This window comes from Schistocerca gregaria, chromosome 5 (assembly GCF_023897955.1).
Source record: "Schistocerca gregaria isolate iqSchGreg1 chromosome 5, iqSchGreg1.2, whole genome shotgun sequence".
NCBI classification, from domain to species: Eukaryota; Metazoa; Arthropoda; class Insecta; order Orthoptera; family Acrididae; genus Schistocerca; species Schistocerca gregaria.
Genome location: NC_064924.1, coordinates 110,099,152 through 110,118,392, shown reverse-complemented (window position 1 = coordinate 110,118,392; position 19,241 = coordinate 110,099,152).

Here is a 19,241-nt window from a genome sequence, read left to right as displayed (position 1 = left end):
TCAACATGTACCATACGTGCTCATTTGGCGACACATCTAGTGAACCAGATGACCAGATCAGTTGTAGACCGCAAAATTCAGGTCGCGCTACAGCAGCTGTATGTGAACATGCATTTTCCTACTCGAAAAGCACACCACCTTCCTGTTAAAGAAGTGACAACAGCACTGGATAACAGCCTGCACAATGTAGTGGGCATCGATTATTTTACCCTGCAGAAACCGTGACTTGTAAGTGATGGCCCTCCAATTCATGAAGCTTGGGATGGGACCTGTGTGTAATGGACCACTCACCAGGACTTCCTCACACAAATGTACATCGATCATGCTATCAGACAAGAGAGCGCCATTCCACTCTCGAATCAATTCTTTCACGAAACCAGAGTATCCATTCTTCGAGGTGTCGTGGTGTCAAAGGTATCCTGGCCAGTGATCGTCATTCTGCTGCAAGCATACGGTTTCCAGTGGTGCCTGGCGACACAGCAGTTCCAAGACACGTCCAGATTTCGTCCGTAGATGATGGTCAGTCGGCCTCCACCGCTCTCACAATGCGTCGATCTGGACGTACACCTGTACTACAGCCGGCCGTAGTAGCCGAACTGTTCTAGGAGCTTCAGTATGGAACCCCGCGACCGCTACGGTCACAAGTTCAAATCCTGCCTCGGGCATGGATGTGTGTAATGTTCTTAGGTTAATGAGGTTTAAGTAGTTCTAAATTCTAGGGGACTGATGATCTCTGCTGTTAAGTCCCATAGTGCTCATAGCCATTTGAACCATTTTAAACCTGTACTACGCGGACGTCCAGAACCTGGTCTACAGGTGCAGGACTGATACAAAGTCCACTGTTGAAAGCAACGATAAACACCAATAGACTCAACCCAGTGAGTCCAGCAGTCCATCGATACGTGCATGCAGCTTGCCGGAGGACCTCAACTCGACCTCATTCAGATGGGTGAAGCTGTTCCGCAGGAGAGAGGGAGGATGGTTGTACCCTAGAATGAATGTTACAGTCACTGGTCGCCTCTAAACTCAGCAGTTACTGCCAGCAGAGTCGAAACAGAGCGCGCAAAAACAGGTCTCCTCGGCACCATTTGTTTGCTGATGACCGTGACAAATGAATTGTTTACGTTATAAACCCAAAGTAAGCACATGTTACGCTCTGGAACCACTGAAAACAGTCCTTGACATTTTCATTTCTTGCAGTTTATGTCAATAACTCATAATGGACTGAATTTTATGAAATCGAGAAATGATAAGGGGACTTTAAGTATTGTTCCTTTGGCCGTACATCAGATAGGAGGAAAGGTCAGTAGGACAGCTCACCTCTTTGCGCTGTAAACAACATTATTCATTGATCCAACAGTCGGTCTTTTCGTTTACAGCTCTAACGTGACTTCGCACGAACTGTACGTTCCATCACTGTCGGACCTGTTCGGTATACAAGTTCCTATAAACTGGTCAGCAACGTGGCCAATGAGATGCGACATCGTGTTTACGTCATAAGCAGAATTTAGGAGCCGCCATATTGTATGCAATTAAATTTCGTACTTCATATTTTTTATTATGGAGTATGTGATATGAATATAAGCTGCTTCAAAGCATCGTCAGATTGAGGGATCTCTCGAAAAAGAGTCGTTTAAGTACTTTTGTTATAACAAAGTGATAGGAAACTACTTATCGGTAGTCAGAGGCTTCCTGTATTTGGCGTTTTTAGTGTTATAACTTGGGTGCTATCAAAATATATCATTTCATTACTTCGGCACAGTTATGATCTATCAAAAGCTTTAGTACAATCTGTCATTGTAAATTCCAGATAACGACATATATATGTAACGTCTTTACACAGTGTATATCGCTTACGAAGAGGTGACTGCTATATCGGGGTTGTGGTGAATCTTAAAGTAAGGTTCGTGTCTAGCTACTTCCAAATATTTACACCCTTTTTAAAAAAATATGAGTTTTCTTACTAACTCAATAAAAGTATTATCTTCAATAGTCGATATTATTTATTATAAATAATGTATCTGCTCCAATACTTGTTGCATAGACCAACAACTGGAAGGTTCTCCCAGTAGAGACAAGTTATGCAGACTGGAAGTTTTTGCTAGTTTGTAACTTCGTGTATAATATTATTTCTATCCCTTGGTTTTATGGAATGCCTCACTTTTGTTTCTTTTTAAATTATAGTGACCCGTTTCGAAGTAATATCCGCTTCCATTTAAAAGAAATTACAAAACGATATTGAAATTTATAGTATGTGATGAAACACGTTACGTCAGAGTGATGGTAGCCATTGTAACACCGAGAAAATTGACATTATGCATGTGGAAACTGACATTAGACTCTATACTTTAACTATATGCAATTGAAAACCGAAAATGGAATGAAGATTCAATTGAATTAACTTTTTTGTTGTAGGTTGAGGTACAGCACCACCGGTCGATGGCAGTCTCAGGGGTCTTGGTGTAGGCCTAACGCTAAAATTTTTCTACCATACGATATCACTGGAGTGCACGTTGAATGTGTCATAGTGCGACTTCAAGTCCCATACCACTCTCCGACAGTCGAAGTTACAGACTGCGGGTAAGAGGGAACACAGCAACATTGTGATACTGGTGGTCGTACCCACATCATATATTGAGTGGCAGTGTCAAGACTCACACATTATTAGTGGCCGTTACAGGGCTATCGTTAGCGATGGTCCGAATCTAATTCCTCGAGGGTGGTAAGAGGAACAGGGTGGCAATACCTACGTCGAGGAGTCATGATGCTAATGTGGTGTAAGCCAGCAACTGTGTCGCGCAGGTATTCACTTTGTCATAGAGACTCCTTGCCCTCTCGAAAGGACGTCTTGAGAGTGACCATGTTTGTCTCCTCGAGGAGGGTAACAGCTCTCGAGAGTGGAGGGGCATACAAGCTCCACCGAAGCAAGTTGTTTGCAGGCGCTGGAGAGTCTGCATCCGGGAGGCACTAATTGTAGCTCTCGTGGAACAGCCGGAGGTGAGGGAAGGGTGGACAAACGTCCAGTCGAGTTGGAACTTGGTGTCTTAATTCAGTTCCCTGCTGTTGAAGATCGGGTAGAATGTTTTCATCAGTTTCTGTCCTTTTTGGGTGACGTACTCTGCATGTCGATGGAAGAGCAGTTTTTTATCTGTCTGGACACATAGATATTTGGTACCCGGGAACCATGGGACGTAGACTGCTGCAGTAGTCATGTTGTGGCGGAGGAATGGCGCCGTTTGGTTAAGTAAACCGCCTTAGTTTTGGGGGAATTGAGGGCAATCTTGTATGAGCGACGCCAGGGAGCTGTTGCGCCAACCTGGCTCTGGACACCAGCAGTGAGTTGGTCCATGTTACGACCTGGCGTATAGAGAGCCGTATCAAATGGTTCAAATGGCTCTGAGCACAATGGCACTTAACATCTATGGTCATTAGTCCCCTAGAACATAGAACTACTTAAACCTAACTAACCTAAGGACATCACACAACACCCAGTCATCACGAGAGAGCCCTATCGTCGGCGCATTGCGCCAGGCGGCAGTGTTGAGTTAACAAACTTCTACAAGCATATGTCTCATACCGCTGTACAGAATTATATAGCGTTGCCCTACCAGAAATTTGCTGTTCAAGCCATAGACGAACACAAAATCTTCTTCGTTTCTTTCACCACTGTTCGACAATCGCTAAGAGATTTAAAGAGGCTAATTTAAGTGCGTTCATTTTCGTAAATAAACTGTGTAACTCGCGCTGCAGATGCAGCCGGGAACTGCCGCTGAGTAGCGATGAGGTCGAAAATCACGACGAGGAACACGTTCCGTGAGATGTAGCAGGTCGTTTCTGAGCGTGGAACCACCACGACGGACACCACGTCAGACGTGCTCTGCGACAGGAAACACGTTCCATGTGAGGACGGTTTACCCGTCAACGCCTAGCGAACAGTGTCTCGCCTTGTCGATGACAAACGATTTTAAACTCGGCTGAATTTGCAGCTGTAAGTGAACGCAGGTCCATCTCAACCAGTTTCCGCCCGAACAATGCGAAGGGAACTACGTGCAATAGACATTTGAAATCTGGTACCTCGACGTAGCTCACAGCGGTACACAAAGCAGATAGCCTTCAGTGGGCCAAACAACACAGAAAGTGGTCAGCTGCTGATTGCGGACGCCTGCGGTGTTACTAGAATGAAATTTTCGCTCTCCAGGGGAGTGTGCGCTGACATGAAACTTCCTCGCAGATTAAAACTGTGTGCCAGACCAAGACTCGAACTCGGGACCTTTGCCTTTCGCGGGCAAGTGCTCTACCAACTAAGCTACCCAAGCACGACTCACGCCCCGTCCTCACAGCTTTAATTCCGCCAGTACCTCGTCTCCTACCTTCCAAACTTCACAGAAGCTCTACTGCAAACCTTGCAGAACTAGCACTCCTGGAAGAAAGGATATTGCGGAGACATGGCTTAGCCACAGCCTGAGTGTTGTTTCTAGAATGAAATTTTCACTCTACAGCGGAGTGTGCACTGATATGAAACTTCCTGGCAGATTAAAAGGGCTGTAGGAGAGCTTCTGTGAAGTTTGGAAGGTAGGAGACGAGGTACTGACGAAATTAAAGCTGTGAGGACGGGGCGTGAGTCGTGCTTGGGTAGCTTAGTTGGTAGAGCACTTACCCGCGAAAGGCAAAGGTCCAGAGTTCGAGTCTCGGTCCGGCACACAGTTTTAATCTGCCAGAAAGTTTCGCCTGTGGTGTTGTCTGAGGAGTTGTGATGTCGCCTCTACATCGATTGCACTGACGGTCCAATCACGCGTTCAACCCACAGAATCTGGAGGGTGTAGTTGAGGCAGGAGCTGGTTCTGTGATGTTTTCATGTTTTCAGTGTATTTTTCATGCTATGACTTGAGCACACTCGTTCACGTGACCGCTGACATGAGGCAGTATGTTTATTTCTGCATCCTCGGTGCTCAAATGGTGCGGTTTCGTCCTGTCGTTCAAGATGATAGCTACCATGCTCAGAGGGCTGCTGGCACTCGTTACTGCAAGGCACGCCAAGAGTTCAGCTCGTGGGCCGCGCCCTGGGAAGAGCGTCATAGCGCTCAGCTTCATTTCACATTTCCCCCGCCGCCAGAACACGATTTATGAGCGCTTGGATGGGTGGGGGAGGGGGAACTGTGAACGTGTCGGCAATGCAGACAAACTGCGTACGATCTGGTTTTACAAGGGTAGTGCGGAAAGTAATGCCTCCTTCTTTTGTCCATGGAAACTACAGGAGATACATAAATCACAACAGCACAGCTAAACAGAGCAATATTTTAGCTACAGAGTGTCATTTTTCCACATAATCAGCACCATTCGCTGTGTACTTTTGCCAACAGTGAATCAGAGCCTGCATGTCGCGCTCGTAAAAATCGGGACCATCTGAGTCGAATCACTTCCTTGCAACTTTGAGTATTGAAAATGTTCACCACGATCTTTCAGAGGCCCAAAGAGATGGAGGCCTGAAGGTTCTAAATCGGAACTGTACAGTGGATGTGGTCATACAGTACAGCCGAATTTTGAAACGGGTTGTGTGGTCGCAAAACTGGTGTGGGGCCTGGCGATATCATGTTGCAGGTGAAAGTCGATGTTCTTACCTTGGAAATTCGGGCTCTCAGCTTAGTCAGTGTCGCCTTGTATCGTGCTGAATTAACAGTTTCTCTAGTCTCCAGAACATCCAGAAGAACCACACCCTGGCTTTCCCAAAAGATTGTACACAGCACTTTGTCTGCAGACGCCTGTGTCCTGAATTTCTTCTCTAACGGAGAATTCGCATGTTGCCATTCCATGGGCTGTCTTTTGGATTCCGACTCGTAGTGGTGACAACACGTCACATCTCCGGTGACGATGCTATCCGTAAAATTGTCACCTTAAGCTTCATATTCGTCCAGCAGGTCCCGACAAATTTCCATTCGATGAGTTTTTTTTCTTCTGCAAGCATCCGCGAGTCCCATCTCGCACAGACGGCCGGCAGCGGTGGTCTCGCGGTTCTAGGCGCGCAGTCCGGAAACGTGCGACTGCTACGGTCGCAGGTTCGAATCCTGCCTCGGGCATGGATGTGTGTGATGTCCTTAGGTTAGTTAGGTTTAAGTAGTTCTAAGTTCTAGGGGACTAATGACACAGCAGTTGAGTCCCATAGTGCTCAGAGCCATTTGAACCATCGCACAGACGTTGTGATAAGCAAGATGTTCCAACATTGTTTCCAATGCATTACAGCCGACTTTCAGCTTTACACATAATTCTCTGGTCGTTATCCGCCGATCAGCATGGATGAGTTGATCAAGAGGCTCTTCTTTGCGAGAGATGACAGCTTTGTAGGGTCAGCTGGGCCGTGCCTTGTCATGCACACCCCTTTCACCACCTTTAAAATGGCGTACCCGTTGCCTCACATTGCTCACGTCTATTGTGTCGTCTCCATACACCTTTAGCAAGCGTCGATGAATTTCAGTCGGTGCAACTTCTTCAGCAGTGAGGAATTCGATCACACGTCGCTGTTTTATACGCGCGTCCACTTGAGACTCCATTTTGGAACACTCCTCTGCTGGAGCCAATGTTCGCAGAACTACAGAACCACCTGCAAATGAAAGAGGAAGGTTCAAGTATTGGCACTACACCAACGACATCTGACGTGGACATCCAGACTCACCAGCAGAAATGGGATGCATTTCTTTCGGAATGACCCTTGTGTATTTCATATTTATCAACAACATGTATCTCAAACAAAATATATTTTCAGTATTATTTAATTCTATTTCATAGGCTGAACACATGACATAATTTTTATCTGGTACAAGCTGTAGGCATAAGAACAGAAACAGACAATTTCACAAGCTTCCATATAATCGTGACTTATTTAGTTTCATAACCGAAAAATTGTCTCTCAGCAAATATGTCACTCAAAATATTGCAGTTCAATCTGTTACATCTGCATATAAATAGAGCCGCTTTCAAATAAAACGCCAAACAGTCTTGAAAACTGATGTAACATAGACAATGCCCCCAAAGCGTTTAGGAAACAACCCTTGAAATTATTTCAAGACCACAATGAATTCCCTAAACCTCCCTTTTCCTTTAACGGTATTGAGGTTAGGGACTCGGACTGTGTCAGAATGTGTCCCTTCTACAAAGTGATTTTCTTTACAAATGCATCCTCTTCAAATCAGGAAGAAGATGTTTCTCACTTTGCAATGCCTTAATGTGGACAATGTGCAGTCAAGTCTACTTAAAATGTGAGGTCTGCACGCCATTACTGATATTCTAATTTTTGTTCCTGTACTCCATCTTCCTTCATAAATTCAGCAACAGCGAGTTTCAAATCGAAAAATCACTGTAGGCAGGCCCCGTGACTTAACCAAGGTACTTTGCTGTAATACAGTATATAAAGTCTCATAAGAGAATCGAAGCATTTGAGATGTGGTGCTATAGACAAATGTTGAAAATTAAGTGGACTGATAAGGTAAGGAATGAGGAGGTTCTACGCAGAATCGGAGAGGAAAGGAATATGTGGAAAACAGTGATAAGGAGAAGGGGCAGGATGAAAGGACATCTGCTAAGACATGAGGGAATGACTTCCATGGTACTAGAGGGAGCTGTAGAGGGCAAAAACTGTAGAGGAAGACAGAGATTGGAATACGTCAAGCAAATAATTGAGGACGTAGGTTGCAAGTGCTACTCTGAGATGAAGAGGTTAGCACAGGAAAGGAATTCGTGGCGGGCCGCATCAAACCAGTCAGTAGACCGATGACCAAAAAAAAAAGTCTCCGCACTCTTTGTTAGGTTCCATCGAAAACAGTTGGGACTAACAGGGGAACAACGCACGCCACTTCAGAAATATTAGCGCTCGTACCACCAATTTCATCAACGTGCTGTGTGCCTGCAAACATACTACGAAGTGTTTCTTTATGTATTGAAAACTGAATGTCGTCTGTCGTTCGGTGTAATTTTTTGCTCTTTCACTGTCAACTAAACCTTTAAATTTTTTCTGCAGATCTTTGTTAGGGGTTTAAGCACCTTCTGCAGTTCCGCTTAAATGTCCTTCACTGTGTTAACTTTTCGGCCTTCACAACCTGCTTGTCTTCTTGAGAAGAGGAAAAAGTCACATAGCTGTGAAATTTAAAACTTACCTGGCTTATAGATTGTTCCGTGAAATTGCAGCCCTCCCGTCGGAGGTTTGAGTCCTCCCTCGGGCATGGGTGTGTGTTTGTTCTTAGCCTAGGTTAATTTAAGTTAGCTTAAGTAGTGTGTAAGCCTAGGGACCGATGACCTCTGCAGTTTGGTCCCTTGAGAACTCACACACATTTGAACATTTTTTTGAAATTTTGTAAGGTGTCAGGCAAATCCAACAACTTCCATGAAAACTCTGACATGATAAGCAAATCCAGTAGTATGTCACATAGCTCCGAATAAATCGTGACATTAAATTAACCAAAGTAATACGAGTAACGAGTGAGCAAATGGAATACGACGGACTAACACAAGAATGCCTAAATGCATTTCATACCTTCCCACCGTGATACAGACGCAGTTCTGAGGGGAGAAACGAGAACAGAAGCCGAGAGCAGAACCGTGTTAAAGCTAGAAAGCCCTACGATAAGGGACGGACTGGACACCCACGTCGCCAGCTAACCGCTAGGGCCACACAACACGCACGTTGTAGCGTGAGACTTTTTCGCGTCTCTGTTACATTAGGACCACCCCCCAGCCCATGTTAAAAGATAGAGCCCTCCAGAAGAACAGTATAGATCTTACGATAAAGCTCAAAGGACCACACCAGCTGCAGGTTTTAGCATGAGACTTTTTCGCGTCTCTGTTACTTTGCAAACTTTAAAAACATTGCCCCACCACGAAAAGTATAACGTTTCTCTTTGGATAGACAGAATTTTTGTAGGCGGAGCTTAAGGTTAACATTGAGACCCTGATTGATCAGATGAAAACACAGCCAGATAGTTTTTTTAAAACCAACTTCGGTAAATTGTAGTAAGGAGGAGTTATGAGAGAGTTAGTTCCGAGACGACCAAAAAAAATGGTTCAAATGGCTCTGAGCACTATGGAACTTAAGATCTATGGTCATCAGTCCCCTAGAATTTAGAACTATTTAAACCTAACTAACCTAAGGACATCACACAACACCCAACCATCACGAGGCAGAGAAAATCCCTGACCCCGCTGGGAATCGAACCGGGGAACCCGGGCGTGGGAAGCGAGAACGCTACCGCACGACCACGAGATGTGGGCTCCGAGACGACCAGCTGGATGGCTGCTGCGCAGGCCGCTGACGCCCTGACGCTGCCTAAACACCGACTAGTTAATGAACGCACGCGATGCCGCATTTTTGAGCGCATAAGGCTTCATTCAGAACTGCAGAAGTCTCATCTTTTACACCCCCTTTTTGCGTAATACTAGAGTCGATCGTTAATTAAAACTCATGGTGTTCACATTTGCCACTTGAAGTAAAAATCTGAAACGCGATGATTTTTCTGCTATATAATTATTGAGAAGCCACATCAGCCACTGTAATTTACGACAAGTTAGATAAGTTATTAAAGATAATTGAACATTTTGATAGTTTTCTCTTTTGTGAAACTTAATTTAAACCTAGATTATAGACGTGATATGGCATAGGTCATCCTTTGATCCATTGTAGAACTTGGAAACCCATTCAGGTTTTTACGATCCTGTATTACATCTCCTTTTATCAATAGTGCAATTTATAAACAATGTTTTTTGAGTAGAATAAAATTTCCAATGGTAAACTTAACTGCTTTTTCGACGTTATTTTACCAGCTAACTAAAAATAGGAAAGCCTTGAACCCCTTCCACTAAATCAAGTTAGTATTAAGATTCTTTTACAGGGAGTGCAGTGGAGCTGACGCTGAGATCATTAAGTATTTGGTTATATCATCGCTTGTCTCACTGATCTCTTCTGAATTCTACATGTCATGTGTGGTCTGGCGTCTCCTTACCAGCAACAGGTCCCTGGTTCAAACTAGTCAATTCCCTAAAAAACACGCTCAGAGCGTCGTTGCGCGAAAGTGGTAGGGAGACACGATATAGAACAGACAGACACCACCATGAATGTTTAGAATTTCAAGCGTACTGCCGGATGTCAACTTGCCGCCAAGCCTTCGGGCCATTTCCTGGTGTGTACTGGGGAAAGTCCACTGGACTCCCTTGTTTAAAAACCCCGACGCTGGAAGCATGGTGCACTGAATTGTGCAGCGACTACTGGGTACACCACGCGTGATGCACCGAGGATGTTTTAAACAGGAAATTTCAGTGTACTTACGCCAGTACACGTCCGAAAACGGTCAGAAGATTCTGCGCCGAAATGTCTTGGCAGCAAGTTACTGACACGCGGCAGTTGGCCCGGAATATAATGGGACGTATCACCTGGGGCTAACAGTTACTATTACTGTGGATGGGGAAGTGCTGTAATTTTTTTTTTTTGTCAAAGCTTCCTGTATAATGTAGGCCGTATATCCTCGTCCATTTTCTTGATGGAGCAGTCAAGCGTTCGTTTGACATTACTGTTGGACGGCTTCTCTGTACGTCCTCCATCAAACGTCTTAGACCATCGCGATACAACTTTGTATTAATCGTTTGAAAAAGAGAGACGAACTCATTATGTACAATCCCGACAACATAAAAGAAGAACACATGAACAAGGATTTAATAATACTCTCAACTTGAAGAGGTGTCTTTGGCCGAGATAGAGGGAGGAAGACTGTTTCATTGCGGCTATTGCTGCTCAGTTTCAGTTTCCCAGCTGTAAACCGACCATTCATCACAAATGATAACTTCTGAAAGAAAGTATGGATCATACGAGTACTGAAGTACTTGCTGAAGTCTCCTGCAGATTTACACAGTATTTTACTTCTGACCAGGTCGAAGTACTCGTACCACAAATTTCGGCACAACCCTCCTCACGTTCAATTTTTTCGACAGCAGTTTGTTCACCTGCACCATAAATTACTCCCGTGCTGTTGCAGACGCCTAGGACGGTGTGTCTTCGATCCTGCAGAATCACATCATTGAGAATTTTCTGGTTTTCTGACAGTTGCCGGCTGACCTGCAAAGTCGTCACCATCAGTCGACGTCTGTCCATTTTACAAACGTAAGTGTGAGTCTGAACAAAAAGCATCGCGTTCCAAAGCTTGCTACGAAGTACAGTGCATCTTTGCAGAAGCTATCCCATATCTGTATATGGGCAAGCTCCTCTTTCAGGTCAGCCCTCGCAAAATCGCAAATTCACTCAAGACAACAGTGATATGAGTCTAACAATTCCCCAGACCACTCCTCTTGCAATCATGCGCCGCATAGATTAAAGATGGGTGTGCTATTTCAGTGTACAGCCAACGGCCTTGCCTCAGTGATAACACCGGTACCCGTCATATCACGGAAGTTAAGCACTGTCGGGCTGGGCTAGCACTTGGATGGGTGACCATCCGGTCTGCCGAGCGCTGTTGGCAGGCAGGGTGCACTCAGCGCTTGTGAGGCAAAACTGAGGAGTTACTTGATTGAGAATTAGCGGCTCCGGTCTCGGAAACCGACATAAGGCCGGGAGAGCGTTGTGCTACCCACATGCCCCTCCATATCCGCATCCAGTGACGCCTACGGTCTGAGGATGACACGGCGGCCGGTCGGTATCCTTCGGCCTCCATTGCTTGTTCGGGAGGAGTTTGGTTAGTTTAATTTCAGTGTACACGTAACCATTTGCGCACAAAGTTCAAATTTTAGAATGTTCGCAGTTACTGTATTATCTTTCTCGGCTCTTTAATGTGTGATGTGGTTGTGATTGGCTGGTTGGATTGTTGGTGGTTAAGGGACTGAACCATGAAGTCATCAGTCCTTCGGTCAAGTCATAGTTCTTCTGGAGTTAGAGAGGACATCCAGAAATTTCACGGTATTATGAAAGTATGTAGTAGTGGTAAAATCGGGGCGTTGAAAGTAATATTAATACCAGACCTGAGAAATAATTGAAAGACAAGTAAACCACATTACGCGATGGGTCTCCCAGGGCTCGTCTGAAGCGATAGAATCCCTACATACATCTGAGCCTCCATCAGGCTGATTAACAGGCGAGACAGTTACACAGTAAAAATGCCAAAGTGCTGCGATAATAAAACAGGGCGAGAGAAATAATCGAATCAGTGGATGGTGTGAGCGGCGGGAATGGTCGGTCTGTCATTATCCTCTAAACAGTGTCCATCTACCTGGATAGACTTCACATTGTCTGCCCCTTCACTCTGCAGTGGTAAACACTGGTTTAGCCGACAAAAGCAGATTTGACAAAAATTCGACTAAATAGCTACCACGTAAAGGCCACATACCTCCCGTCCATGGGCAGTAGCTGAAAGCTAGTTAAACTATCGAGTGTTCGGGGTTCTTGCATGACTCGTTTGAAAAAATGTCTAAAATTTCCTTTTAGTTAGTTTATTGTCTCTAAAACAAGGTAAATTGCTATCACGTCCGCATTTAATATCCCGTTATTAATTATGCAATGTTACTGACTGTCTCAGTGACAAGTTCACACACAAAAGCAGTCAGACGATATTCAGTCCGACCCAATATTTTAAACATCCTAAACAATCACTGATCCACGACTATTGAGAGTTAGCACAGTAAATCGTTCAGTAGCACTTCTATACTCGCGGTATATCTAATGTTAGCCAATCAGATTACCATACGTAATTTACTCTAGAAATCTCATAATCCCGAAACTAAATAAAATTTAATGAAACAAAATACGATACCTTTCCACAAAATAAATTACTAATGAATGTAATACTCCACGCCCCTTCCGTCTGCCTTTTACAAAATCAAGCTCACTCGGACATACGTCACAAATTCCCCTATTGCATTACAACTTTCTCAGGCATACATTTACATAGTTTTAATACCATGTCACATTCTCACTTTGCGTATGTCCTCCATTCACCGTCTGCCTCTGCAAAATACTCGGACAAGCAAAACACGATGGAATAATTCTTTTCCAAAGTAATTTTATATACGTCAGGAATCTGTGTTAATGAAGCAAAAGAAAATTCCAGAGAATTACATTATATGAACCTATCCTCTTGGCTAAACTTTCAATTGATGCTGTAGATGAACACATTACAATCCATGACTTAGTTTCACAACGCCAGCACGGCTATTATGTGTTTTAGACAAAAATTTGTATCTCCAAAAGTATCGAAGTAATTTATTTGAAGTTTTAGTAGTATGGTTCTGTTACCCGTGGAATTTGGAACACTAAGAATGAAAAAGACCGATTAATATCTAACTGTACATCTTCAGATTCGTAGAGTGTAACAACGTATTGCAAGCAGCGAAGCTAGTACGCCGGCCGCTGTGGTCGAGCGGTTCTCGGCGCTTCAGTCATGAACCGCGCTGCTGCTATGGTCGCAGGTTCGAATCCTGCCTTGGGAATGGATGTGTGTGATGTTAGTTTTAAGTAGTTCCAAGTCTAGAGGACTGATGATCTCAGTTGTTAAGTCCCATTGTGCATAGAACCATTTGAACCATCTCTGAAGCTAGTATAACGCTCGCCGGGCGCAGTAGCCAGCGTGAGATGCGCCAGTGTCAGAACCAACATCTGCTCTCCTCCGTGCTCCATGGCAAGCTACGCTTTCAATCGAAGATGACAACTAGTAATAAATTTTTATTTAATTTTCTGCTACCAGTCACTTTTTATTTTTTATTTATGCTTACTCTAACATAATGCAACGCGTTTCGAACATGTTATGTTCATCTTCAGGCGTTTATACATACATAGAGAATTTCTTTTTGTATGTATGTATGTATGTGTGTATGTAAAAACGCCTGAAGATGAACAGAACATGTTCGAAACGCATTGCGTTATGTTAGATTAGGCATAAAATAAAAAAATTATGTGATTGGTAGCAGATACTTGAAATAAACAATTATCCCACACAGTCACGATTCACAAACATAGCCATTATGGCTGAAAATAATCGTAATAATTTGCTTCGTTACAAGTGGTGTCAGGCGAGTGTCTTCCAGGACTCTGCTTGCGCCGGTGCCCGTCCATGCTGAAGCCGTGAACCTTCGAATCGCTAAGTAATAAAGGGCGCATCAGCACCCAGTATTCATCGGACAGTTTCTTCTAAACTGGAAAATCGGATGCGGCAAAAAAGGGGCTAGCCGCATCTAAAAAGCCATTAAAACAGGGTGAAGGAGGGATGTCTGAGGCAGGTGCCAAAGGAGGTAGGCTCAAGGGTCCGGCAGACCCGGCGTATGCCGGGGGCGTTCCAACCACAACCACACCACTCCCATCCCAAAACAGTTCGAAACATTACATATCAGCATAACAACCACTTTCACGGAAAAGACGGAGAACCAGTTCAAATGTCCGTGAGTAGTCCGTCAATATCAGAGCAAAGAATGCGAAAGGCCATGCTTAGCATGGAAAGCCAGAAAGAGGCAGCATTCGACCAGGATGTGAGCTACTGTCTATAAAGCTTCGCAACAGTAATATGGGAGTGGTTCGTTACGTGAATTAATACAATCGGTTACTCTCGTATGACTGATGCGGAGACGATATGCGGCGGTACATTCCTTCCAGGAGGAACGGGAAAAGGAGAGCTATGCTGCAATAGTCTTGCAGATAGTGCCCAGTTTATTACAGAGGGAGTAGCCCACTAGAAATTGTTCCGTCTCCGAGTGAAAATAGGTTTTAATTTTACGCGCAAATTCGTATCTGCGATTGTCAAAGAGAATGCTGGGCGAGTAACTGCCACTCTAGCCAAACGGTCAGCCAGATCGTTCCCTGGGATACCCACATGACGTCGACGCTACAGAAAGACCGCCAAGAGGCAGTATGACTAAGGTCAGACAAGACTAAGAACAACGAGACTAACATCGATCAATAGCCAAGAGACCTTTTTCGTGCTGCTTTATTTTTAATGACCCACCGACTGGTTTCTTAAGGAGAGTCTTGAACAGGCCGCTTAGACGCTATGTTCAGCTGAACGGTCTGAGGGGGACTTACTGCAGCCTCCTCCAGCACCCACCAGCGCAAATACCGTTGCGCAAGTCCCACCACAGGGAGGAGGGCCTCATCTACTTCCTTTATTTTTTCCAGCATTCTTTTAAGCCAGTTAGTGAAACATAAAACTAGGAAACTGAAGTATAAATTTGTTTCAATATACAACAATTGAAAAAAGTCTAGAAGGTAGAAAGATGACAGATAAGTTGACAGAGCCACTGTTGTGACTGTGGGTGATGGCTCGGAATTGTTGCTTCGAGCCGTTGACCGCCAAACACAATTATTATGATTATGTTAATGACAGACGAGGCACTGTGGAATGGCTATGTGGTTGATACTGCAGCATTATACTGGATTAGTCTGTTAATAGTAGCCTAATTATCTGCTTCCAATGTTATTCAAGATGTATCTGCATGCTTACAGTGCATTTTTGCGACAATAAGCATGCAGTTTATTGTGTTTCAATTTATATACAGGTTTAGAGTACACTAATGTCGCAGTTCGCCTGTACTAACTTAGATTATGGTATGGTTATGTCAATCGCCCAAAGCTGTTTTACTGTAGGTCAGTCGTCACTTTGTTCTTCTCTTCCTGCATATGTCGGATACAGGCTTGTCGTCCGAGTCCTCGTGTTCGTATGTGGTTTTCTTAATCAGCTTTGGAAATGTTTGGTGTGTGTTAAGTTCAGTTCATTCCTCTTCGTTTCTAATCAATGCGTACATATGTGGCTCTGTGTAGCTGGGGTCTTGCCGTAATGTATCTCTGCTCTTTCTGTATTCTCGGCAGAACAATAACACTATGTGTTCCGGGGGTCTTTGTTCCACACGTATAGAGATTGGTGTCTGTCTTATGCCCGTTCTACACAATGAACAAACTTGTTATCGATTGACAACCAACTACGTGAATGGCGGGCGTCTATCGCGTGAACGGGCTCACTGTTACGATTGCGTTATGAGCGACGCGTGATAATTCCAGAGATAAAGGAACAGGGCTAGTTCTAATTGCGGTACTAGTGGCCTCACTGCGCTTACGCGAGCAACTAGATTTGGTCACATCTTTACTCAGTGCTGCTACTGTGACATTGTTTTTCTTAACATTCATGGTGTTGTCTGATTGCACTATATCATGTCTCCCTACCACTTTCGCGCAACGACGCTCTGAGCGTGTTTTTTAGGGAATTGACTAGTCTGAACCTGGGACCTGTTGCTGGTAAGGAGACGCCAGACCACACATGACATGTAGAATTCAGAAGAGTTCAGTGAGACTAGCGATGACATAACCAAATACTTAATGATCTCAGCGTCAGCTCCACTGCACTCCCTGTAAATGAATCTTAATACTAACTAAATTTAGTGGAAGGGGTTCAAGGCTTTCCTATTTATAGTTAGCTGGTAAAATAACGTCGAAAAAGCAGTTAAGTTTACCATTGGAAATTTTATTCTACTCACAAAACAGTGTTTATAAATTGCACTATTGATAAAAGGAAGTCTTTTAATACAGGATGGTAAAAACCAACTGCGTTCAACAAAAAGGTGAACGAATATTCCCTGAATGGGTTTCCAAGTTCTACAATGGATAGAAGGATGACCTATGCCATATCACATCTATAATGTAGGTTTAAATTAAGTTTCAAAAAAGAGAAAAACTATCAAAATGGTCTACAGTGAGCCTCAATTATCTTTAATAACTTATCTAACTTGACGTAAATTACAGTGGCTGATGTGGCTTCTCAATAATTATATAGCAGAGAAATAATCGCGTTTCAGATTTTTACTTCAAGTGGCAAATGTGAACACCATGAGCTTCAATTTACGATCGACACTAGTATTACGCAAAAAGGGAGTGTAAGAGATGAGACTTCTGCAGTTATGAGTGAAGCCTTATGCGCTCAAAAATGCGGCATCGCGTGCGTTCATTACGTTGTCGGTGTTTAGGCAGCGTCAGGGCGTCAGCGGCCGGTGCAGCAGCTATCCAGCTCGCCGTCTCGGAACTAACTCTCTACTAACTTCTCCTTACTACAATTTACCGAATTTGGTTTAAAAAAACTATCTGGCTGCGTTTTCATCTGACCAATCAGGGTCTTAATGTTAACCTTAAGCTCCGCCTACAAAAATTCTGTCTATCCAATGAGAAACATTATACTTTTCGTGGTGGGGCAATGTTTTTAAAGTTTGCAACGTAACAGAGACGCGAAAAAGTCTCACGCTAAAACCTGCAGCTGGTGTGGTCCTTTGAGCGTGATCGTAAGATCTATACTGTTCTTCTGGAGGGCTCTATCTTTTAACATGGGCTGGGGGGTTGTCCTAATGTAACAGAGACGCGAAAAAGTCTCACGCTAAAACGTGCGGGTTGTGTGGCCCTAGCGGTTAGCTGGCGACGTGGGTGTCCAGTCCGTCCCTTATCGTAGGGCCTTCTAGCTTAACACGGTTCTGCTCTCGGCTTCTGTTCTCGTTTCTCCCCTCACAACTGCGTCTGTCTCACTGTGGGAAAGTATGACATGCATTTAAGCTCACTCGTTAATCGTATTACTTATTTAATGTCACGATTTATTCGGAGCTATGTGACATACTACTGGATTTGCTTATCATGTAAGGGTTTTCATGGAAGGTGTTGGATTTGCTTGACACCTTACATTTTCTGCTGCACTTGCCGTATGTTGAGTTTTGTTTCTATTTATAGCCTTTTCGTTATCACAAGGAACATTCTGAGCAATTGAGTGTAGTGCACTTTCCGTAAACATTTTTAAGGAAATTTTTAAATCTTTGGGAATATCATAATTAATTAATTTTAAATACTTCGGTGAAGTCCTTGAGCCTTTGGGGTGAGAGAAAATAGCACAAAACATACGCCTCCGAAAACTAAAGAGAGCCTATGGAAGAACCGACAAGATGTACAACAAACTATGCTTGTCCAAAAGCACTAAAATTAGGCACTATAATTCAGTATTAAAACCTGAAGGCCTGCATGTCAGTCAATCACTTACAGTCCACACACACACAAGGTGACCTAGAAAACTTATGAAAGGAAGAACGTAAAATCATCAGAAAGGTACTAGGGCTAAAGAAAACAGAAGAGGGCTATAGATTACAATCTCGTCGAACAACTGAGGAATTGTCCAACCTTGCAGCATACATCAGAAAAATACGATTAAAATTTTATGGGCACATCTCTAGACCTCCCAAAACAAGACTTATGCACAAAGTTTTTAAATACACAGAAGGACTTAAAGCTATACCCTGGATAGAAGAGATCAAAAAGGACCTACAAAAAGCTCAGATAAATTATTGAGATATTTTGGACAGAAAGGTATTTAAGAATGAAGTCGACAGATGGGAAGTCAGGGGATAAATCAGAAACGAAATGGACAGAGGCAAGGCAGAGAGCTCATGCAGAAATAATGAGAACAGTGTGGAAAAAAAGGAAAAATAATCAAGAAGCTTTGTGTGATCCAACAGGGTCTAATCGCACACAATAATAATAACAATTGCAAATAGGCTGTCTAGGTTTTTATGTTGGTAACGCCACATAGTGCTCTGTATGAAAATCGCTGACTGCGCTGTGTGCAGTCTGTGGCTGGTTGGACTCATTGTTGAAATATTCGCTTGTATAGTGTTGGACAGCTGGAGGTGCACAGCGTGTAGCGTAGGGCAGTAGGAGGTGAGCCGCCAGCAGTGGTGGATGTCGGGAGAGAGATGCCGGGCTTTGGAGAAGTTACTATGAGCGGACGATCTGGACGTGTGTCCGTCAGAAAAAGGATATTTGTAATACTGGTTGTCATGAACTGATATTTATTATGACTTTTGAACACTATTAAGGTAAATACAGTGTTTGTTGTCATTTGCTAACTATATGCCTGTCAGTAGTTAGTGCCTCCAGTACTTAGAATCTTTTATTTAGCTGGCAGTATTGGCACTCGCTGTATTCCAGTAGTTACAGTAACGAATATTTTTGTGAGGCAAGCGATTCATGAAGGGTATAGGTTATTGTCAGAGAGGGCTATTCTTTTGTAGGAATTATTGAAAGTCAGATTGTATTGCGCTAAAATATTGTGTGTCAGTTTAGAAATGAATAAGTAAAGAGAAAACCGTCTCAGTACGTTTAGGTTTGCTCAGTTCTTTGAAAATCGAATAACGCAAGAGTTTTTCCAGCACTGTCATTCCTAATTTTCAAAGAGAAAATTTTATATTTAACGATACGTCCATATGAAATCACG